The sequence below is a fragment of the Hylobates moloch genome, unplaced genomic scaffold (assembly GCF_009828535.3).
Source record: "Hylobates moloch isolate HMO894 unplaced genomic scaffold, HMol_V3 SCAFFOLD_6, whole genome shotgun sequence".
Classification (NCBI taxonomy): domain Eukaryota; kingdom Metazoa; phylum Chordata; class Mammalia; order Primates; family Hylobatidae; genus Hylobates; species Hylobates moloch.
In genome coordinates, this window is record NW_026652281.1 from 99,415,371 (window position 1) to 99,441,206 (window position 25,836).

Genomic DNA, 25,836 nt, shown 5'->3' on the forward strand with positions numbered 1-25,836 from the left:
AACTGCCAAGCTATAATTTAAAACATTATTTTGGAAAAAGATATCTTACCATGTAATTGTTTTCCAAGGGAACAATTATGTAAATAATCTTTTTCAAATGGACTTCCACTTATTTAGTATATAGTCTATTACGCTTAGCTTTGTCAGCTGAATGGATGATATCCTGTTCTTGCCTCATTTGCTTTCCTTGATAGTTATTCAATGAAAATAAATAATTCACCTAAATTGTCACAGACTGAAATTCAGGATCTTTGCTCACTCCAGACATGAATTTAACTAGTAACAGCATAATTACCTGCTAATTGTTCTGTGATTACATTTACCTTAAGCTGTCACAACTTTAAAAAGTACCCTCATTGCAGCTCAAATAATAGCATTTCTCCGTCCATCATCTTATCTTCGGCTTAACTGCAATGCAAAATAAAGGTATGTAATTTCTTTGAAACATGATCATCTCATTCTGGACATTAAATAATGTTAAAAAGAAAGTTATTAATGAGGACAGCTTCTCCTCTACACAGGTCCAAAAGGGAAATTTATCAGGGGGCACAAATAAGGTGTTAATATAAAAAAACACTCTAAAATTACATGTCTAATTGTTTTGATCTTCTCTTTCTATAAAGCTCAACTGGCAACTGAAATCTTTTTAGAGTAATGGTAATTGGGCCAGCATGGATCACTGACAGACACAACTAATATTGTTTATAACTACTGATATTCCCATGCCTTCTTAATGAGACAAATTTCAGCCTGAAGGAGAAGGGATTTCGTTAACCAAATGGAGAATTAGAAACTGTCAAGTATTTCCTTAGATTATGTACCTGGCTCATTCATCTCTTTTTAATTTTTTTTTGAGTTAGCTGATGTTGATGTTTTATTCTGGTAGTGAGTCTGTTTAGTTTATAGGCTCTGACTGACATTTAATCCTTTGCCCTGCTCAGCTGAGATCGATGGTTCTGCTTCTTCCAGAAACTGAGATACTCCTGAACAGTAAAAAGAATACGTGTGAAGGAAGCTATCCTCAGTCCTGTGGGTGTGTATGCGAGAACTTGTTGGAACTGAAATGAAATTCAACACCCACTGACAATCATGCCACACCCACACCCACAAACAAGGATGCCTGGCTCACCCTCTTAGCCCTGGTTTCTTGAAGGAGGAATCTGAGTTAACTAGTCTTTTTGAAAGATCTCAGCTTTTCTAAACAGAAGGTGGGTGGGAGATTGGTCTATTTTGGGACCCATGTGTTAAAGCAGGAGTGGTAACACCTCAGGAAAAGCTTCATGGTGGTAGCTGATGTTAGCAATGAGTGCCTCCGAAATGTGAATTTGGAACGGCATAATGATTCTGCTGCCTCTTTTTTCCAGATCTAACTTCCCCTTCTGCCAACCTGGTGGTGTATCTCTGTATCTATAGACTGTATATACATACGTGTATATATATATACACGTATGTAATATATAATTTATTATGAAAGGCAATAAGAAAATGGGTAGCATAAGGAAATGAAGCTGTGTGCAGGGACTTTGGAGTCTAAGAGGTTCAAATTGTAACCAGTTAACTTTACCCTTTTGAAACACAATTTCTGAAAACATAACATGTGAGAAGTCCTAAATCATAGTGTTATTGTAAGGACTGAGTGAGATAATGTGCTTAAAGTACTTAGTATAGGGCTTTGAGGAATTGCCACACTTTCTTCCACAGTGGTCAAACTAATTTACATTCCCACTAAGTGTAAAAGCATTTTCATTCTCCGCCCCCTCACCAGCATCTGTTGCATTTTGCCTTTTAATAATAGCCATTCTGACTGGCACGAAATAGTATTGCATTGTGGTTTTGATTTGCATTTTTGTAACGATCAGTGATGTTGAGCTTTTTTTAATATTTGTTGGCAGCATGTATGTCTTCTTTTGGGAAGTGTGTATTCATGTTCTTTGCCCACTTTTTAATCAAAGACCTAGAAGCAGAAATACCATTTGACCCAGCAATCCCTTTACTGGGTATATACCTAAAGGAATATAAATCATTCTATTACAAAGATACATGCATGCATATGTTCACTGCAGCACTATTCACAATAACAAAGACACGGAATCAACCTAAATGCTTATCAATAATAGACTGGATAAAGAAAATGTGGCCCATATATACCATGGAATACTTTGCGGCCATAAAAGGAAATTAAACACTGTCATTTGCAGGGACATGGATGGAGTTGGAACCCATTATCCTCAGCAAACTAACACAGGAATAGAAGACCAAACACTGCATGTTCTCACTTATATATGTGAGCTGAATGATGAGAACACATGGAGACATGGGAGGAAACCACACACACTGGGATCTGCCGAAAGGGAGGGTTGGGTAAAAGAGAACATCAGAAAGAATGGCTAATGGACGCTTGGCTTAATATCTAGGTGTTGGAATGATCTGTGCCACAAATCACCATGGAGCACATTTACCTATGTAACAAACCTGCACATGTACCCTTGAACTTAAAAATAAAAGTCGAAAAGAGAAAAAAAGGAAAAGAAAAAAGAAAAAAAAGTTCTTAGTATAGTACCAGACACATAGAATGTACCATTATTACATTATTATTATTAAACTTGTGTCATGTTCTGAATGCCTGGTATCAACACTATTTTTCTGTAAGTCTTCAATTCTGTCTTTGGCAAATCTAAATGTTTTAGTAAAATGCTAATAGATTTTATTTCATTGAATATAATGTGTCTGTGTGTGTGTGTGTGTGTAATTTATTTAAAATATTAAACTGCTGTATCTGACCCTGTGTTTTTCCATTTTCTACAATGATTTATAGTTCCTGTATTCTTTAAAGGATGATTTAACTTCACTCTCTCATTGACAGATATATTAATTTCTAAACTTTATTTGCCAAAAATATTAGTATTGGTGAACCTGTGTGTTTTGTGGCTTTGTAAACTGATTATTCTAAGTGAAGCAATATATTCCAAAGTTCTAGTTCTTATCTACTTTTTTTTTTTTTTTGAGACAGAGTCTTGCTCTGTCGCCCAGGCTGGAGTGCATTGGCGCCATCTCGGCTCACTGCAAGCTCCACCTCCCGGGTTCACGCCATTCTTCTGCCTCAGCCTCCCGAGCAGCTGGAACTACAGGCGCCCGCCACCAAGCCCGGCTAGTTTTTTGTATTTTCAGTAGAGATGGGGTGTCACCATGTTAGCCAGGATGGTCTTGATCTCCTGACCTCGTGATCCACCTGCCTTGGCCTCTCAAAGTGCTGGGATTACAGGTGTGAGCCACCGCGCCTGGCCTATCTTAACTTTTTTATTAACTATAAAACTTAAATTCACCCACCATAGGTGAACATTTTGATGATTCTTTGGATGTTTATATACAGTAAGTTTATACATTATCATGATTCAGTTTGATAATATTTTCATCACCACAAAAAAAGTTTTCTCATGTCTATCGGCATGTGAATTCTTACTTCCATCCCAACCTCAAGCAACCATTGATGTACTTTCTGTCTTACTTTGTGCCTCTTCTGAAGTTGAATATAAATAGAACTATGCAATATTTACTCATTTATGTCTGACTTCTTTTATTTAGTATGTTTTTGAGGTTTATCCATGTTGTTACATTTATCTGTAATTTTTTTTTGTTTTAGTTGTAGAGTAGTACTCCATTTATGGATGAATCTCATTTTGTTTGTCCATTTGCACATTGATGGGTAGTGTATTTTCAGCCTAAAGTTAACATGAGTAACACTGCTATAAATATTTGCTCCTTTATCTTTTTCAAATGAATGGATCTTTTGGAATCTAACAAATTTAGCTCCTGTTCTCCAAGAAAAGTAAAAGTGTACCTCAACAAAAAATAGTATTCAAGATTCAGTTTAAAGTTACAGAGCTACTTGAATCCTGAATGTCACTATAGTTCCCCAGATTCTCAAATTAAAAGCTTTTTTCTAAGGACATGCAGATCATTATTTTAAGAATCAGACAAACATTCTCATTTCTTTGTATACAATTATAATGGTACTGTGTTTGAGAGAAGATGAAGCAATTGGCTCCGTAAGAACTAAAGTCATTTATCAAACTAATCGTGATAAACCACACATAAACAGAGTGGCCTAGGGACAAAAAAAAAAAAAAAAAAAAAAAAAAAAAAAAAAAAAGAGCTGTGAACTGTTGTCACATCTGTTATGTTGGCAGTGCTCTAACAGGCAAGGCACTGGGCCTCTACACCCTGGGAAATGTATAATGTAGTAAAGTAGCAAGACACTTCAATATAACGACTTGACCTCACATCTTAAATACTGCAAAAGAGGAACAAAAAGTGATGCAGATCATCACAATCTATCATGACTCTTTGAGCATCTGCCACATGCAGTATGCTAAGAGGTATGAAGCAGACGAGTGTCAAGTGTGGTGCCTGCCCACAAGGAACTTGGAGTTCACTGGTCCTCCCAAGTTACAGAGAAAAGCTCCTCCTATTGAGTTCTACGAAAATAGTGTCTAAGTGCCAATTTCCACATCACAGAGTCATTTTAAAATCGTTTCCTGCTTGATTTACGAAGGACTCACAGCCAGGAGCTGAGTTGTTTCTAAAAATGTAATTGTGTAGATATGTTGCCAAACACAGATTAGGCATTTAATTCATTATGGCTGTTAAGACCTGTCCCATTCCATTAAAATCCAGATATAATCATTTATTATTATAACCAATAAATGTTTATTATTACTAGTAAATAATGTTTACTTATTATTAATAAATAATAATTGATTAATGCCACAATAGAGGTATATTAGTCCATTTTCATACTACTATGAAGAAACATCCCAAACTGGGTTATTTATAAAGAAAAGGAGGTTTAATGGACTCACAATTCCACATGGCTTTGGAGGCCTCACAATCATGGCAGAAGATGAAGGAGAAGCAAAGGCACTTCTTACATGGCAGAAGGCAAAAGAGCATGTGCTAGGGAACTGCTCTTTATAAAACCATCAGATCTTGTGAGACTTATTCACTATCAGGAGAACAGTATGGGAAAAACCAACCCCCATGATTCAATTACCTCCCACTGGGTTCCTCCCACAACATGTGGGGATTATGGGAGCTACAATTCAAGGGGAGATTTGGGTGGTGACACAGCCAAATCATATCAGGAGGTATAAGCAACATACTGACCAAGCATAAAGAAAGGAGCAGTTGTCATAATTCTGCCTGGGTAGGAGAGGGAGTCAAAGAAAACCACTGAAAGATTTGAAGAGGTGGACTGAGTTTTGGGAGACGAGCAGAAGTTCAGAGAATGGAACAGAAATGAAAATTAAACGCATATTTTACGCAGAGAAAAATTATGTAAAATTAAAAAAAAGACATTGATGTCTAAAAATGTGGAATATTCAAGAAGCAGCAAGTTTTCACAGCTGGTTAGAATGGGTGTAGTGAAACAAATAGAGTGGAATTTTGTTCATCTCAGGCTTTTAGCAGACAGGAAGGCAGGACAAAAAGTCGGAGGGGATAGTCCAGAGAGGCTGATCCCCAGCTGTGCCCTAGGTTACTGCTTCTCACTGAGATGTTACTGTAGCCTGTGTTTCCATCATATTTCCTGGCATAGAAAACTCATTTACACTGTCTCAGTTGCTCTTCAGCACCACCTGGATATGGAAAAGGGACAGGCATCTTTGGCCCCATCAGAAAGCCTTTCCAGAGAGTTAATTGATTTGTTGCCACATCATACAGATAGGTAGATTTCTGATTTAAAGTTAGGACAGCTAACTACAAATATAATAGTATTCTTCAATTGCCCTTAGTCTTTGAAGTCAGACTATTAATATGGATAAAAAGGAGGTTTCCAATAGCGATAGCAATGATATTATTTCCCATGTTTATTTATTAACTTATTCCAAGATTATTTATTTTCAATTATCTTCGACTCTATATTAGTCCATATTTCAATTTAAATATGTGACTTTTTAGTCTGAAAACAAAGAGCAAATCTTAAGCCAGACACATTAACTAAACAACAGAGTGTTAGAAAATGAGAAAATATTGAGCCTCTTTCCACAGCTTGCTGTTGGTACATATCTCAAAATGACCATAATATTGAACAAGATCATCAGGCAAACCAAATATACTTCTCATTACACATCATTCCGCAAATTCAAGTTGTTTGTTAACACCAAGGTGTCATAAAATATTAAAACTGCTATTTTTTTTTTCTCTCTCTCTCTCCTACACACACAGACACAAATCTAAAGAATACAAAAATATAGTGCACCCTCTTTGGTTAGAAAACTGCTCTGCAGCATCTTGAAGGGTGTATTCCAATGTGTTTGGGGAGCATTTACATACGGAAATGTGTCAATTTGCAGCCTTTGGGTTTTCTCTGCACAGATAGTCTCATTACCAGAAATGGCTAAGGATGCCTGATGGGCTGCTTCCTGTGAAGGCTGCACCCTCCCTCCCTTCACCCTTTCTCTGTGATGACATATGTTCTGGTGCATTTGTCAGAAGAAGATGGGACATATTGAATATGAAAATTTCTGTTGCCTTTTTTTCTTTTAAAGGATAGAAAAAATAAAAAATATTATTGAAACATTTATAAATAAATAGGAACATATAAACGGTCTGTGAAGTAAATGATTCTTGTAAAATTAGGGTGCCATTTTTACTAGTACTCTAAATAACATTAGAACTTAAAGACAGAAGGATTCTAAGTATCTTGAGGGCTGTTAGACTAGTTTATGTCATCATTTCCTGCAGTCATCATCTGAAGACAGGTGATATGAAAAAATAAAAAGACCCTCTGAGGTATTCACTTAGCAATTCTACCACCTAGCATTCATTTAAGCACTCAGCAAGTTGCTAAGTGGTTAGAATATGGAATAAAAAAGGGCTCTCTGTTCTTAAGGCTTTCATCATGGGAGATGGAGTGGGGAAATAAGCATATAAATGAGTGATTGCACTGAGCATGTTAGGTTCTATCACAGGGATATCACTGGCTAATAAAAACACAGCTATAAGGGTCTTTAGGACAACTTCATACAAATGGACAAAGTTTGAGCATTTAAAAATGAGCTGGAGTTAGAGACTTAGAAAATAGGAACTGAAATAGGAATTCTCAGGGAGAAAATCAACTAGCAAAGGCAGTGATTTTTTTTTTTTTTAGTTTTATTTTTGTTTTTGTTTTCCCCTAAGAATAAGGTAAATGACTAGAGCAAAACATACTCAATAGATGGGGTGTGAAAAGTGCTAGATAGGAAACTACAGAATGACATTTTTGGATAAACTCCTGAATTGGAATTTTAACTGACTCGTTTATTCAACACACTTTTCTTAAGCTGCTTCTCTACAAGTTGCTTGTAGTACAGTGAGATTTAAAGAGATGTGGTCCTTACCCTCTTGGAGAATAAGAAATTCTCTAGTGGAGTAGGTAGATACTTCAAAATAAGCACCCAAAGAAATATGTAATTAACGTTATTTTAGTAGGGGTCATGAAGACAATTTTAATGTGATATCCAAGGCATTAGTCTTTGGTTATCAGGGAGTTATCAAAAAATTATAAACTTAGGAGAGTTATAAGAAAAATCTCAATTAATTCAGAAGAAATAATCTTATATTTCTTCTGAAGAGAATGGATTTATTATTTTTGCAAGAGAATATATTTTAAGTGTTTTCACTACCAAAAAAACTATAGGAGGTAATGTATGTTAATTAGCTTGATTTAGCCATCTGCAATGCATACATAAATCAAAATACCATGTTGTACATTGTAAGTACATGCAATTTTTATTTTTCAATTTAAAAATAAATAACTTTAAATACATTTTTTAAACCACAGATGATGAACTTGAGTCATCAAAATTGAAGATATTTCAAGCCATCTTCGCCTTAGCTGACCTTTGGACATTAGCAGCAGAGGGATGAAGAGGCAAGAACAATTTTAATGAACTCTCTGATGGAAATGCAATAGATTATATATGAGGAGCAAGTGAGAAGAAAGGATATACTGAGCTTATGCTAAAATTGACAGAGGCATAAAGTCCATGAAAAGACTGGAATATTGAAAGGAACTCAACTCGATTTACTCCCTCAGAGTGGAAAAATACAAAAGTGCATCCCTGGATAACTGATAGTATATTTTACAAAATTTAGTTCAATTTGTAGACATTGGCTAAAAAAACCTCTCAACAAAGTTAGCATTTTTTCACTGCAATATTTAATTTGATGTTTTCCCATTTGCGTGATAAGTGAAAGTCATTCACAGTGCTTCTGATGAGCTACTCTTCATTCATTTGATTATCAAAACATTCAATGAGCAAGTACATTATATCAGGCACTGCAGAAGGCATTCAGTAACAGTCATGAAAAGGAGAAGGAGACCCTATCCTTACCTGCCATAGATAGTTTAGTAGGCAAAGCAGATACAAATTATGATGAGAGGGAATGTCAGTTACTGAAGGATATGATGACATGGGGAAAAAATATGAGTACAGTAAAGGTTTATATTAGAAGAAAAAAACGTAACAAAGCTTGAAAGGTCTACAAAATTCAAAAGTGTGTGGAAATACAGCCACTCACAGGAGCAATAATAGCTTCAACTATTCTAAGCTATTCCATGTGTTACAAAGGAAAATATCTTGCATGATTGCCATGGGAGAAAAGAACAATTATCATTATGAGAAAGTTAAAGGGTGGAATAACCCCTATCACTGCAAGGAGTAACTTCCTAATGATCAAAACAGGCCGATAATGAAAAAGTCTGACTTTAGACATAGAGAGTGCCCTGCCACTGGAAGCCTTCACACTCAAAGAAGAATTCTTAGAAATGGTTTCCTGGGCCAGGTGTGGTGGCTCACGTCTGTCATCCCAGCACTTTGGGAGGCTGAGGCGGGCAGATCACCTGATGTCAGGAGTTCGAGACCAGCCTGACCAATATGGAGAAATCCCGTCTCTACTAAAAATATGAAAAATCAGCTGAGTGTGGTGGCACACGCCTGTAATCCCAGCTACTCGGGAGGCTGAGGCAGGAGAATCACTTGAACCCAGGAGGTGGAGGTTGCAGTGAGCCAAGATCGCGCCAGTGCACTCCAGCCTGGGCGACAGAGTGAGACACTGTCTCAAAAAAAAAAAAAAAAAAAAGTTTTCCTGAGTGTTCGAATTCAAATGGTCAGGGTCTAGACAGTTCATAAATATGAATGCAGATTACTGAGGACTGACCGATTATGAAAAATATATGCTGTATAAAGGATTCATTTTTATATTGTATTAGGTAGGCACTTATAAATTGTTTATGCACAATCATTTTAGGATACTATGAGACTTTGGTTGGATTTGGTGGCCCACAACCAGCAAGTTTGTGATCTTCATTAGGTTATGTGAAATGTTAAAAGCCAGCTGAGAAAGAAGATCTGAAATGGTTATTTTCCTTTCCACCCTGATATCCAATAGTTTTGTAATTCTCTGATAAAATGTCAGGATTCCGAGAAGGACATCTTTAGGCACAGACAATTTCCTAGAGTCCTTCAAATTATCCCCTGCTTGTAATCTCTGGTGTGGATAAAAGAACACAGAATGCACACTTGGGCTGCAATACCCCAAGGGTCTGGGCTCATCACTGAATCTTAGTTTCCCACCAGCCGCTTGAAAAACCTAGCTTAATAGAGCTAAGCAGCCAGAGCCCTAAAAGTTAGCCATCTTGCTGAATGAGCCAGAATCCTTGTTAGGGAAAAATAAGATGTGGCAAAGACAAATGACTGAAGTCCAGGGCATCTTGTCCTTATATTCCAGTGGACTCCACACTGCCATTGCTCCCTTGCTCCTACTGTCAGACACCACTTTAGTGATCGCACCGTGCCTTGTTGTATAATTGGTAGGAGATGAGCTAGGAACTTACCTGACTCTACTCTGTAGTTCACTGATATACAGATCATCACTTGACCCAAATTGGGCCAAGCATAGTATTCTGACTCCCACTGACCACCTTGCTATAGACCTGGGCATTGGTTGGGCCAATAATTTCCTCCCTGGGCTGACTGGAGATGGAAAAACAAAAGCTGAATTTATACTACTCAGAATTGTCAGGGACTATGTTTTCCATCATGTTAACACCACCACTAAAAAGATACACACAAAAAAACTGTCTTGCACAGAAAGTAGGATTTATGAAAATGCCCTGAAGTTAGACACCACAGCACAAAACTGAGACCTCTAAAAAGGCCTGTGCCTCTGTAACTGCTGCCCTGATGGCTGAGCCCACCCTTCCTCAGGTGGCTTGGTGATTTCGTGAGATTATTTCAGTGTCCTGCTCATGAACCATTCCTTTTCATGTAAGCTCCTGCTTTTATTATCTAATTTACAGCCAAAGTCTTAACAAATACATTCATATTATCTCTTTCAAAATTTGTTTTTGCCAAAATATGTCTTGGCAAATAAAGAAAAGGATGACACCATTTTTTTTCTTTTTTTTAATAAAGAACTCACACAAGCATGAAATATGTAATGTCCACAATAGCTAAATGAAACACTGTAATTAGCTCATTTTATTATAAGTTTTGGACAAAGTGATATAGTCCACCAGTCCCCATGGCAGTCCCTGGTGAAGCCACTGGCTTCTCTTGAGTCATTCACATTCCTCAGAAGCTGGAGAACTAAAGACTTTGCTTCTCCAAGGTCACCACCTGGATGTGTAATGGCCTTTGGCTGGATACATAGGAGATATGGGAAATATAATTAACAAAGTAATTCAGGACCTCTTGTCCTCATATTCTTTGCACTATGTGGGTAATTGTCACTTAGCAGTACCTGGGCAAATGTTATGGAGACAGATGGCAAAGTCAGGGGAAGAGTGGTAATGTAGAGAGAGCAAGGACCTCAAAAGCAGAAAGACCTAGGTTCCAATCGTGATCAGGCCACTCTACTGTGCGTCAATTACTTAGTTTCTTTGAACCTCAAGTACTGTATTCCTGCACTATTAAGTACAGGAATTAAGTGAAAAAGACATAAAGCACCTTGACATTTAAATGAAGTCATGTATGTGAAGTGTCTTGTACCTAGTCTAGATATAAATTATTTCCTTCCCAACCCAATCCCTCTAAGATCTCCTCTGAGAGGGCCTAACCAGAAAAGTAGAGGAGGTGAGTAGGATGAAAGAGATAAAGGAGAGGTTTACATAAACTCACTTTATCATTAGTTCCAAGTTATCTGGCTAAAAGCCAACGCCAGGATAATTGCATTTCAAATGCATCTACGATCCCAGCTGTAGTTAATACTCTTTTTCTTTTTCTAAAATAACTTTCCTCTGGGTGTTTTAAGTATATGTGACAGATTTCCTGGGACACTCTCATTCACCCAAACTAAAGACCCATCCTCAAATAGCTTTAGCGGTGAGAATGGACAATCAACTAAGTATCCACTACCAACTCTCCATTTTAATGACACAAGGAAATTGACTTGCTACAGGGAAAGAATAGAAGATAATAATTTAAAATCATATTTATTGAGCACTTGCCATATGCCAATCATCTGTCTAGCAACTTCAATCAATAAAGAAACGTTATAAGAAACATGCCTTAGGATTTTTCCTCACATTTGTTACAAACGTCATGTACAAGGCATATTTAAAGGCCATCAAGGATTATGATAGGCATAGGAAATAGACAGTTGAATAAAAAAAGTTTGACTTCAAAAGTCCCCAAATAAAACAGACAGAAATGTAGAAACATGATCATACATTAATTATAGGGGCTGCTATTTATTATGCAAATATACATATTATGCCCAATAGGTTATGTATGATAACCTATTGGGATGTTTTTGATATTTCCCTGTTTTACAGAAAAATAAACTGAGATTCAGAGAGTATAATAAATATGACCACTCATTCTTTCAAAATCCTATTGGCATGAATAATAACATTTTAGATATAAAGAGATATAGACATGTAGATGCCACGCTAGGTGTAGGTTTGCCATTAAGGATTTAAATATCTTGGCCAGGCATGGTGGCTCACGCCTGTAATCCCAACACTTTGGGAGGCCGAGGTGGGTGGATCACGAGGTCAGGAGATCGAGACCATCCTGGCTAACATGGTGAAACCCCATCTCCACTAAAAATACAAAAAAAGTAGCCGGGAGCGGTGACCGGCACCTGCAGTCCCAGATATTCGGGAGGCTGAAGCAGGAGAATGGCGTGAACCCGGGAGGCGGAGCTTGCAGTGAGCCGAGATTGCATCACTGCACTCCAGCCTGGGTGACAGAGCAAGACTCCATCTCAAAAAAAAAAAAAAAGAAAAAAAATGAATTTCAATATCCTGTTCTCTATGTCATCCGTGTTCAATGCAAGGTTAGTTCTTTAAAAATTGTTAATTTCTTGGTGGCTTCTTAAGAAATACATGCTCAATTCCCAATAGGATCTAGGAGACTAAGATAAATAAAACCTTCACAAAATTTCTAAAGAGCTTACCCAGGAATTCTCAGAAAGCTCTCAAATTATTGGTATAAGGGTATCAAGAAAGATGGCAAAAATGACACCAACACCAAAAAAAGAACGACACAATTCCACACCAGTATTCTAAATGATGTTAGAACCTGCATTTCTTAACCATGTTACATTTAATTCCAGGCAAACTGTCCTTCTGGGTTTGATTATTTTATGGGTAAAGCCATGTGACATAGTTCTGTATTTCTTTGATTATATTCAACTTTTGCTGAAAAGACTGTCTTTTTCCTATTGAATGATTCCTTGTCGATAATGATTTCCAATGATTCCTTGTCAATAATCATTGGATCATATAGCAAGGATTTATTTCTGGAATCTTTATTCTACTCCACTAGTCTATATGCCTGACTTTATGCTAGTACCATACTGTTTAGATTACTGTAGCTTTGTAGTAAGTTTTAAAATAAGGAAATGTGAGTGTTTCAGCTTTACTCTTCTTTTTCAAAATTTTGTCTATTCGAGGTAACCATTAACTCTGACAGTAAGAAACAATCTGGATTTTTACATTCAAAGACCCAATCTCATGAATATTTATGCCAAAGCTCAAGCTTCTATAATACCCCCTATATCCCTATTTATAAAATCAATTATACTATTATTTGGGTAATTTTTATTTTCATTGCTATACTACATGCATGGCATGAAAAAAGATCGAGTACCTGGTAATAGCAGGCACATCCTATGATAAATACATGTTATATGTTTACAAGAAATGCTAATGACTGAAGGATTGCTACTATATAACAATGATTTGATACCTACTCTGTTTTGTAAATCATTGTCTTGTGAACTATTTCATTCTTGACTGAAGTTTAGAGTGAACTGGGAGGACTGTCATGCAGGAATGTTGTTTGATTCAAATATAGAAGACATATGGTTCTACTAAAGAGAGAAGTGGCTTTATGAAAGAAAAATGATGGATATGAGGAAAGAATTAAAATTTGCTCAGAAATCTTAAAAATAAAATTTAAAAATGGATAATAAAGAAACTGGAGGAAACCTTACCTCCTAGACATTGATCAAAAGCAATAACTTTTCCAATTAATGTCTTTGGCCTGTCTCTCTGTTGGTATTCTTTCTATTACTGTTTTTGTTACTGTTCTTTTGAGGTGATTGTGGTAAATGTGTTGTGGTTTTCTCTTTGCAGTGTTCTCCCAAGCATGATGCTTCTTTATTTTTTCTCAGTATTTCTTCAGTTCATACTCAGAGCTGCTTTGTGCTTTGTACCATCTTGCAGGCCCTTCTGTTACCACAAAGATATTGTATGATCATCCTTGTAATCAGGATATAGTTAAATTTGCAACTTCATTTTGCAGCCATTTGTTATCTAGGTTCTGTGTCCGGAATTGGTGGGTTCTTGATCTCACTGACTTCAAGAATGAAGCTGCGGACCCTCACGGTGAGTGTTACAGTTCTTAAAGGCGGCATGTCCGGAGTTTGTTCCTTCTGATGTTCGGATGTGTTCGGAGTTTCTTCCTTCTGGTGGGTTCGTGGTCTCGCTGGCTCAGGAGTGAAGCTGCAGACCTTCGTGGTGACTGTTACAGCTCTTAAGGCGGCACGTCTGGAGTTGTTCGTTCCTCCCAGTGGGCTCATGGTCTCGCTGGCTTCAGGAGTGAAGCTGCAGACCTTCACGGTGAGTGTTACAGCTCATAAATGCAGTGTGGACCCAAAAAGTGAGCAGTAGCAAGATTTATTGCAAAGAGCTAAAGAACAAAGCTTCCACACTGTGGAAGGGGACCAGAGTGGGTTGCCACTGCTGGCTGGGGCAGCCTGCTTTTATTCTCTTGTCTGGCCCCACCCACGTCCTGCTGATTGGTAGAGCCCAGTGGTCTGTTTTGACAGGGCACTGATTGGTGCGTTTACCATTCCTGAGTTAGACATAAAAGTCCTCCAAGTCCCCTTCAGATCAGCTAGATACAGAGTATTGACACAAAGGTTTTCCAAGGCCCCACCAGAGCAGCCAGACACAGAGTGTTGATTGGTGCATCCACAAACCTCGAGCTAAACACAGGGTGCTGATTGGTGTGTTTACAATCCCTAAGCTAGACATAAAGGTTCTCCACATCTCCACCAGACTCAGGAGCCCAGCTAGCTTCACCCAGTGGATCCCGCACCGGGGCTGCAGGTAGAGCTTCCTGCCAGTCCCGCGCAGTGCGCTCGCACTCCTCAGCCCTTGGGTGGTTGATGGGACTGGGCGCTGTGGAGCAGGGGGTGGCGCTTGTCGGGGAAGCTCGGGCGGCACAGGAGCCCATGGATGGGGTGGGAGGCTCAGGCATGGCGGGCTGCAGGTCCCGAGCCCTGCCCCGCGGGAAGGCAGCTAAGGGCTGGTGAGAAATCGAGTGCAGTGCCGGTGGGTCGGCACTGCTGGGGGACCCAGTACACTCTCCGCAGCCGCTGGCCTGGGTGCTAAGCCTCTCACTGCCCAGGGCCAGCAGGGCCGGCCGGCTGCTCCCAGTCGGCGGGGGGCCCACCAAGCCCACGCCCGCCCGGAACTCCAGCCGGCCCACAAGCGCTGTGAGCAGCCCCAGTTTGCACTCGCGCCTCTCCCTCCACACCTCCCTGCAAGCTGAGGGAGCCGGCTCCCGCCTTGACCAGCCCAGAAAGGGGCTCCCACAGTGCAGCGGTGGGCTGAAGGGCTCCTCAAGTGCCGCCAAAGTGGGAGCCCAGGCAGAGGAGGCGTCGAGAGCAAGTGAGGGCTGTGAGGACTGCCAGCACACTGTCACCTCTCAGTTCTGTGTAATCTTGGCAACCTCAGTGTAGATGACTCATGCTGTGCACTGGGAAGTACAACAGTGCCAAAATTCCACAAACATTCTTGTCAAACAAGAGCTTCCAAGCTCATTACCAGTGTGCACACCCAAAGATACCTACAATTCACAGGAGAAAGGCAAGGTTAAAGATGAGGTTAAACTTTTTCCAGTTACCACAACCATGCTGCATAAGGGCCCATGCCAGCGTTGCTTCTTGTGATTCTCTTGGAAACTGGGACTTTCTTATTTTGGCATGAAACACACATGAATACAGACAGGGGATTAGAAGAAAAAAAATTAAGAGCAAAGCAACTATAAATTCAATCTCTATATTGGTATTGCTAGTTAAAAGAACTGTGCTTTAACTGTGATTGGGAGAGAACTGGAATAGCCTAATATCGAGAGATACTTAAAATGTATATTTGTAGAATTCTATTTATATGAATTGAACTTTAACATCACTTTATCTATTTGGCTTTTGTCTAAACTTTCAAGAAGTCATTCAAGTATTTAATACAGAGTTATATATCCCATTTATTATTTGACCTCTTTAAATGTGTAGATAAAAGAAGACAACATGTACAAATGGTTCTCATTACCCATAATCCTCCAACCCATTCTGAATCTATTTTTTCCCAATCTCTTCCATCCAGTAAGAGTGATCAAAATCACTAACTTGGCCAATAACATAACTTTCTTTTAATCTGCTCTCCCCTTCACACCTCATATCCAAGGCATCCACAAGTCCTGCCTAGGTGAATGCCTGGTCATTCAGTGCTGAGCAAAATAAGTGTGGTCTCTCTTTTCCCAATGGTGGATTACAGAAAAGAAAATGCACATTATTGAAAATATTCGTATCAATAGGTAACTATGAATCAATAATGTAAAAAGTATTGGCAGCATATAACTGGGGATATTAGGAAGAACTATTTCAAGGAAACAATAGCAGCACTGGGATTCAAAAGCTAAGTATAAGTTAACTGGAAAGTGTACTGGGCGTGGGTGAAGTTTGGCCAGTGTTCTAGGCATCCAGGTGGAGATCCAGGAACCGTCACGTATAAAATCCATGAGGCAAAGGGAGACGGTCTAGTTAAGAAAGTGAGTGAAAGCCTGTAGGGTTGAACACAGAGAGGAATGGAGAGAGAATTTCCAGGTGAGAGAAGAGAGATGGCTAGGGCCTTGGGAGCTGGTCAAGAATTTGATGCTTACCTTGAAAGCATTAGAGAAATGTGAATTACTGAGAGAGAATGGGGTCTCTCTCCTTGATACGCTTCTGGTTCTTGGGAATCAAAAGTATAAAACCTGTGTAAGAATATAAAATGGCAATAAGGAAAATATGTAGAGTATATGGTAGTAACAGCGTTTTCAAAGAGGTGATAGTGAATTCATTAAATTTCAGGTTTATAGACAAGGCTCAAGAGAGAAGTAGGGTTCTGAGCAAGGTTTTGATGCACACACAGAAATATATTGGAAGAGCAAGGACAAGGGGAGGCATGGTAGGTGAGTAACACAGTTTGCACAAAAGCAAAGTCTTGTATTCTGGCTACTGGAAGTTGTTGGGAACTGGTAGAGAATAAAACAGGATGCAGAACTGTAAAAAGGTGATAGTGCCAAAATAGTCAATATTAAATAATGCAGAGATAGGCTGGGAGCGGTGGCTCATGCTTGTAATCCCAGCACTTTGGGAGGCCGAGGCGGGCGGATCACGAGGTCAGGAGATCGAGACCATGGTGAAACCCCGTCTCTACTAAAAATACAAAAAAATTAGCCCGGCGTGGTGGCGGGCGCCTGTAGTCCCAGCTACTCGGAGAGGCTGAGGCAGGAGAATGGCGTGAACCCGGGAGGCGGAGCTTGCAGTGAGCCGAGATTGCGCCACTGCACTCCAACCTGGGTGACAGAGCGAGACTCCATCTCAAAAAAAAAAAAAAAAAAAAAAAAAAAAAAATGCAGAGACTAGTATGAATTACTGAAGAATCTGGAGTTCACCCAAGGCAATGATTCTCAAATTTTTCCATTTAAATATTCTTGATAGACAATAGCTAGAATCCATTCCTCAGAGGACTTCAGATACAGCCTCAAAAGCCAGCAATAAGCTCATTTGTTTTTTAAAATATGGTACTTCCCTTCAAACATTTGTGTGAATGTTGCATTTAACCATGATTAGTTAGCTTTATCATGAAAGCTCTGTAGTGTCCTACTATTTAGAAAAATCAATTCCATGCTCATCGTATGCTATTGCATACCCTGGAAGACCACTTTATATCTCTAGTATCTGTGTCCAGTTAAAGAAACAGCTAAAAAAACAGCCTGCCATTGGGACTTCATAAGAGTGACACCATCCAGTTTTTGATTTAAAAAGATCACTCTAGTTGAGAATATGGAGGAAGGATGGGAGAGGTAAAGAAATAGGCATTTGACAAATATTCGTTGAATTGCTCTATTAACTCTCACAAAAGCCAAGTTTACACAATCCTATGCAATCACAATTGCATGCCATGTCCAGGTTCAAATATGTCTTCTTGAGAAATAAACACAGAGCCGTGACCTAAATCACATGGAATCACATGCTGTGCAGTCAAATTCACCACAAATTGGCTTACTTCCCATCCTACAACCTCAGGTGGTACATATATTATATGTATAATATATTTTATATAGTATATTTCATATATTTTATATATATTATGTGTGTGTATGTATAGATATATATATTCAATTACATCTTTGACTTAGCAAACAACCACAGCTTATCATAACAAGGGTATTAATTAACCAATAAAGTAATTTATTCTAGCATTCATTTGGAAATAGAAATTATTGAAACTGTCCCCACAGGATTCACAAGAATTGTGTGCCAGAGTCTGGACAGAAATATGGTTATAATTAAGCATCAATAGACGTGCATTCCGGCCCACTTCCTTGTTGTTAAATGTCAGGTAGCATTAGATATTGATGACTTGCATCTCTGTTGTCTCTGTAGATAGGATTCCTGACATTGAAATCATCAGGCTTTTGTTTAAGAATCACTTAAGATGATTTTCAGACCCTAAATTCCAGCAACCAGTTTGAAGACCCCCACAGAAGAATGAGATCAGCAGGCAAATATAGCTTCTTCCTCTCCCTGTCCCATGACTTCACCCTGCAGTCTTCAACCAGTCAATAATCATCATACTTCAGCCCGCTCTGAAACTCTCTCATCCCAAATTCTCAGGGGAGATGGAATCGAGGTTTCCTCCCATCTCCTCACTGGGTGACTCTATGATTAAACCTCTTTCTCTGTTGCAGCCTGATGTCTTGTCATACTGACTTGCTGGGTGTGTTGGGCAATGAGCTTATTATGGTTACATTGTAAAATAATTTTGAGGATAGAGGAAATTTTATCAACATGTGGAATTTTCCCAGTATTCAAGACTAAAAATCTGCTGGAGCTAGAATGAGAGGTGGTTGTGGGAGAAATATATTTGCTTAAAGAACTGAGTTTTGTCTTCCCTGATCTTACTTTCACCAGCCAAAAGGTCTTGTCACAGGTAGCTTTGTTTTCTTTTTCCTGCCCCTAAAACATTTTCCCCAGAGTGATTTCCTTGATAGTCACTTAAAAAGCACTCAGGCAGGTCTGAAGTGAGCTGCTATTTAAGAAGGACACTTGATGCAGGCCACCTGGAGCTGGAAGGAGCGCATCCATCTTTCCCAAATGGGAAGTAAGCTCAGGGTGGGCCCCACCTTAGGGAAAAGAGGTCTGGGGTGAGTGGGGCGGACCTGGGGAGAGTTAGAAAGCATTTTTATTCAGCAGAAAGTGTTGTGGGTGTTGCAGTCTAGCTAACTGAGAAGGCAATCCTAGGAGTTCTGTGTGGCTTCCACAGGCATTTTATGCAATTCTGACAGAAGAGATTACATGGGCCAGGATGGCTAAGGAGACAATGCTCCCTTACACCAATTGAGAGAGAATCTTTCTCTCATCTGTTTCCTCTATTAGGCTGGCCACTTCACACTTGGAATGTTGTTACCCTTATATATATATAAGGGTACCACACATAGTAATATATACATTATATTATATACATGTATATGCATATATAATATGCATACTATATTCCAGGAAAGTAGGGAATATAATTTACATATTATATTAATATAATATGTAAGTAGAGAATATATAATATAATAAGTAATATATATAATACAATAAGTATAGGAAAAAATATATAAAATATAATAAAGAATATATAATGTAATAAGTAGAGAATATATATTATATAATATAATCAGTAATATATATAATATGATAAATAGGGAATATATATATTATATTCTCTACTTTTTAGGGATGTAGTATGTATATTATACATACACATACATATATAACATAATATATATATTATATGTAGTATGTATATTATACTTATATATATATATATAACACATGTATGTGTGTGTGTGTGTATTATATTCCCTGCTTTCCAGGAATGTAGTTTTATGTGATGGTTATAACATTTTCCTCCGTTTGACCAAATTTCAGATATTTTTCATCCTGGCCATTGGCTTATGATATTATTTTTTCTGGTGGCTTTATTCTAGAAAAGCACTATTGTAGTCTTTATCTGTTCCTTTGAGATGTAAATTTTATTCTAGTCTTTTGTCCATTTTACAACCCAGAAATGTCTTTCACAAGAATTTGGGAGCCATGTTTTAAAAGGAAGCTCCTTTAGAACACATCCTCCCCTTCACATACGACATTTCTACTCCTGCCGCTCTCTATAGGAACACAATTTGTCATTTCATCTTCCCATGGCAAGACCTACATCCACCCTTCCCTTTGCAGAGCAGCAATAACTAGAAAGTAGGTGTAGAAATGCCCTTCATATATCAATAAGAAGACAGATACCTGCTGATTTCTATAAGCTTGTTGGGATAGCTTAGAAAGTGAGTGTGGAAAGAACTTAGATGAATTCGATGAGAAGTAAAAACGAATGGGTTAAATTAAGAAACAATGAGACATCCTTGTCAGATAACCTAAAAAGTTGTGAATTGGACCAAGGTCATAACACGATTTCCCACAAAACAAATTTATGAGAACAACTAGTTCAACACATTTCAAATATCTGCTTAATTTTTGGGGAGGCCCAGAAAATTATGTTCTAGATAGATAGATAGATAGATAGATAGATGATAGATAGATAGATAGATAGATAGATAGTTAGTCTGTGTGTATATAAAATTATATATAGAGAGAGATAAATTATATGATAGATGGAAGTGTCTGTGTGCATAAAATTTTAAATATATGTATATATACATATATATTTACAGAGAGAGAAATACTGTTAATATGAACTAGAGAAAGTGAATATAACTTTTCTGAAGAATTATTTAAGCTAAAATTCCCAATTTTTTTATGTCCAGAAGGTAGCTGGAAACCTTTCCTTGGAAGCAAAAAAAAAAGGAGGTTTACTGAAAAATTGCATGTATATTATATTTAATTTTAGAATTGAGTAATTTATTCACACTTTTCCTCATTGGACCAATGAAGTAGACATTTTTCTAAGGTTCTAGAGATGCAGCAGAGAACATAGCAGTTTTTACCTTACCCCTTGTAAAGCTTATAGTCTAGTTACAAACAGGGACATAGATTATATTCGAATAAACGAATAAATCTAGAGAATACCCCCTAGGATTAAATGCTTCTGTTTTTGGAAAATAGCAAGGAATCTAGTGTGACTAGAGTAAATGAAAAAAGAAGAGAGTTCTAGAAAATAAGGTCAAAGTATAGGGGGAGATTAGACTCTTGCAGGCAATCATAACCAATCATCTAACCTAAGTAAGACAGGAAGCCACTGAAGGGCTTTGTGCAGAGAAATTAACTGATTTATGTTTCTAAAAGGTAATTCTTGCTTTAGGGTAAAAATAGACTGGGTGATACTGAGCAAAAACAGGAGAACAGAAAAACATTTAGAAGACAGAGAGCATTATGAGAAAATGTGGTCACCATTTATGGTAAAGAAATTGACAGAGTGAAATTATTATTTACTGAAATAGATCTGGGAAGGAATGGGATTTGAGAGGATGACAGGTCAGATATTCAGCTTTCCACAGGAGTAAGCAGTTGTATATATTTGTTTTATGATCAGGGACCACATTGAAACAGGGAACTAGACAGATACTCAATGCAGATAGTATTTAAAGCTAACATAGCAGATAAGATCACCTAGATCCTAGGCCCTGTGGAGTGTGTGTAAGGAGAGAAGAAAAGCTGTTATTTCCACTTTGATTAGATGAAAGAAACAGCAGAGGAGATGGTGGAGGGAGAAGCCAGTGAGGGAAGAGGAGAACTGAGACAGACCATGTCCTAGAGGATAATTGAAGAAGATCTGATGAACTATGTCAAATAAACCTGACAGGTCAAATAAAATGAGGGTTAAGAGTTGATCATTGTGTTAGGCCATCCTGAGACTGTTGGAGACTTTGCCAAAAACAGTGTTGATGGATCAAGATGAAGGTGAATACAAGAGTTTTAATGAAGTGAGTTCAAGAGCATATTGTTGCTATAAAGTAGAATATAGGGATAGGGTGATAGTTGGTGGGTGACGTATTTAATATGGACTTAGATGCAGGAAATAACACCATGTTTCTATGCTGACAGCTATAATGCTTTGTGGGAAAAATTTTATAACACAGTAGAGAGATGGGACATTCCTAAAGGGATGCGTTGAGTAGGCTGCAGGGTATGGAGAACAATACAAGGGTAGAGAAAATGGCATTAGCTAAGAGTCCAGATAATTTATCCAAAGTGATAGCAGGGAAGATTGAGTATAGTGGTATACACACGGTGTTTAGAGAGATACAGTAATTGAAGCTTATAGACATCATTTTCTGACTGCTTCCTCTTTTCTTAGTGAACTAGAAGACAAGAGTGTCAGCTTAGAGTAAGATGAGGTAGGACATACTCAAGTTCAAGAAAGGTATAATGGGTGTTTAGTAGGAAATAGAAGAAAAAAATGAACTAGAAAACAGAATAGGATTGTCTGGTGAAACTGAGGTCTGGCTTATCGTTAGCACGATAAATTTTAAAGTGAGACCACTCAGTAGTTTTGTGTGCCTCCTTACTCCCTATATTTTTATTAAGCTGCAAGAATAAAGATGACATTACCCAATATTGGAGCTTGGCAGAGGAGTAGTAAAAGGGGAGAAAGAACTAAAGGAATTGATGGTATAAATACGGTGTTTGGCCATGGAATCTAAGGTTGGAAAGAAGTGAAGAGAGAATATGAGGGGTAATGAGAAATAACTAAAGGGTAATAGTGCCAAAGCATTAAAAGTCTAGGTGGTTTGAAGAATATTTAAGGTTGGCATATTTTAAAAGTGAACTAGAATGACAGCAGTTTGAACTGCTTAACGTTTCTGTTAAGGAGAGGATGCATCTTTTAATAATATCAACATGAGCTAGGAGTGTAGGGGACTGAAGTAAGGCAGAAGACAAGATTAATGGAAGAGAACTAGAGAAATTGATAGGCTAGAGTCTTGAAGGGATTATCTACATAGATGTTACAATCATTAAGACTTTTGAAAGTATCTGTGTTTGAGAGAAAGTAAGTCATTAATGCCATTAAGCAATAAAGTGGAACGTCTCATAATCTGAACTCGACTACCGTAAAAGCTTTAGAGTGCATCTTGGTATAATAATATAGCATTTAATTCTGGGGGCTTTGAGAGAGAAAGCAGGGTAATTGCTAGAAGCAGTTGTAAAGGGTACTGAGAAGACTCCCTCATCTCTTTGCCCAGTAGTATGAGGGATGTGGGAGGGGACTAAAGGCAAGAGTCAAAAAAAAAAGGGGGGATGTTTACAGGAGAGGTGGTGGATATGAAGAAGGTTGTTGATGAACTACTGTGGTTTCCTCATGGCAGAATGAACAGGTTTCAGCTAAAAAAATAAATTAAATTTAGAAGTACTGTAGGACAGGTGTTATCTGTATCTATTAGAGGGAGAAACTGGAGCTCTAAGAAGTTATTCAAAATTATAAACCTCATACAATTTGAGACATAATTTGAATACTAGTATCATTCCAAAGTTCAAGAACTTCTAAAATATTTTCTGATCATGATTCAGAAACTCTAATGCCGTTAGGGAAAGAGTAATATCTGTGCGCAAATTACCTCTGACCATTTCCAACTTCATTCCACATGACATGCTAGAAACTAATACCAATCTTTACCAGTTTTAAGATACTTCTGAAAATTACTTTTTCCTGCATCGTTCATGTTGAATATTTGATTATTTTTGTGGACTGGAAACATGTCATATAGTAAAAATAGATAGAAATGGAACTGTCTGGGTTCCAACCCCAACTTCTGAACTTTATTAGATGTGAGATTTGAGCAAATCAATCTCTGTTTCATGTTAGCAATATTTGGATAACAATATCTAACTTGTAGTTATATCAAAATGGTGTTGAGGGTAGTTGGAAAAGAAACTTAAATTCAAAATTTCTTATTTCTATATTATAAAGCATAAATAATTGATTATAATGATGAAATTTTTTTCTTATTACGAGACACCAGCAAATAAAGGAGGAAGAAGAAGTATGCGATTATCAAGCTGTTTCTAGCTGTTCTGTACCTAGATTTCTGTCGTCATCTGGTAGACCTAGAATAGAGTTTCTGTTTTTTAATAAAGCACAATAATCAATGTCTGTGTATCCAAAGGTAAACAGAGATGAATAGGGAGCCTGAAGGTAATTTTTACCACAAAGCAAAAGGAGAACATCAGATGTGATAGAAATTATTGATAGAAAGAAAGAGAAGACTTAAGCAGTATAGTGGAATAAGTAATTGAGTTTTTTGAATTAGATCCCTAATATTCAAATGTAAGTTGTTTGCATGTCTCTGATGTAAAATCCCCCAGTTATATCAAGACTTGATTAAAGTCAGCTACAAATTCATGCCTTTTTCACTCAGGAGAGTGAATCAATTGTTAGGGGAAGGAATAAATCATCCTTTCAAAGCCATACATTATTTAAAGAATTAGTGTTTAAACTTCACATCAATCCTACCCTACTTTCTTCGCCACTCTCCCCTTTTATTTTTCCTCTACTACTTCTGTGATTTGAGATCTGAGCTCTCCTTATTATACAGATCACCCTACCCTTGGGGAGTCAGCAACTTTTTTGCATTTCAGGAACCAGCTTAAAGAGGACATCCTAAGGGCTTTATAATTCAAGGCTAGCTCAGAAAATAATTTAACCAAATGTTTCTCCACTGAAGATACATTAATTAACTCTAACTTTTCATCTACAGTGAGAATTGCTCAACCTGGATAAGAGATCATGTTCCAGAGAAAGGGAATGGGTTGGGCTTGTGACATTTCCATGAATGGTGGGGCTCCTGGACAGGATAACAAGCACTGACAAAGATGGGAAGAGTGGATAATTGCATGGAAGACTGTGAGGTGTTAGGCATTGAGGATGGTGGCCATGGAAGCAATGACTAATACTCTCTGAGGCTGACTACGTTAGCCAAAAGGATTCTGGGAGGTGCATATAACACAGCTCAAATGTTGAAGGAGTGGTAGGCAGATAGTTGTCCAAAAATCAGTATTGAACGGGTGCATTTTATGCAGAAAGATAGAAGGTAATCACAAAAGCCATCAGGACTGAATGCCATAATCATCTTCATTTAGCCAGAACCAGGCAAGCATTAGGAGCATCACAAAATACAACCAAAGTGATAGGGAGCCTTAATAATGAGTGGCATTAGATTCAGGAAGTATTTCATTGGATGTTGAAAAATAAAGATAGCTGATATTTCTGGAAGCTAAATTTCAAGAACAAAATGAAACCAGGTCACATAATTAATTTGAAAATAGAAACGTAACTATCTTATCTTGGCACAAGATGGGAATATAATTAATAAAAGTAGGTATATCTTTATAGCTTTATGGTTAAGACCACTGGTCTAGTGTAAGATTGCCTGATTTAGAATCCTCATTTAGAATTAATGCCGGAGTTAGAATCCTTATTTAGAATTAATGCCTCTCTTAAACAGTTGTTTCAAGTATTCAGTTAGGTCATTCATGTAAAGCAGCATATCCTAGCTCCAGACACCGAGGAGGCACTCAAGAAGTATTATTGTTATCAATAGTTGCACTCTAAATAATTTTGCAACAATCTATAACCACAATTTCATGACACAAAACAGACCTAAAATCACCTAAATTTAGAAAAAATATAATCTTATTATATACGGATCTACTAGTTAGAGAAGAATGAGAACATTGGTCTGAATTTCTTTGGGAGTTGAACAAATTCCTCTACTGGGCTCCTTCCTTTTGATATAATTAGAAACTGCTCATGGTGGTAAACTGGGCCACAGAATTGCCATGCCCAAATAATTGTGTTAGTCTGATTTATAAATACATTATCTGTAAGAAAAAACTTCAACATCTTGTATTAACAAAGTTTAAAGACTTGCAACATTGAAACTAATTACATTTTAACAGGAAGTCTTGGCTTTTTAATATTTTACAAGATGCTTCCCTACTGGTGACAGTTGTCTTCCCGGGGCAATTAGTCAGTCTCCAATTGAAGACTTTAGTATTTCTTTTTCGGCTTCAGTATCA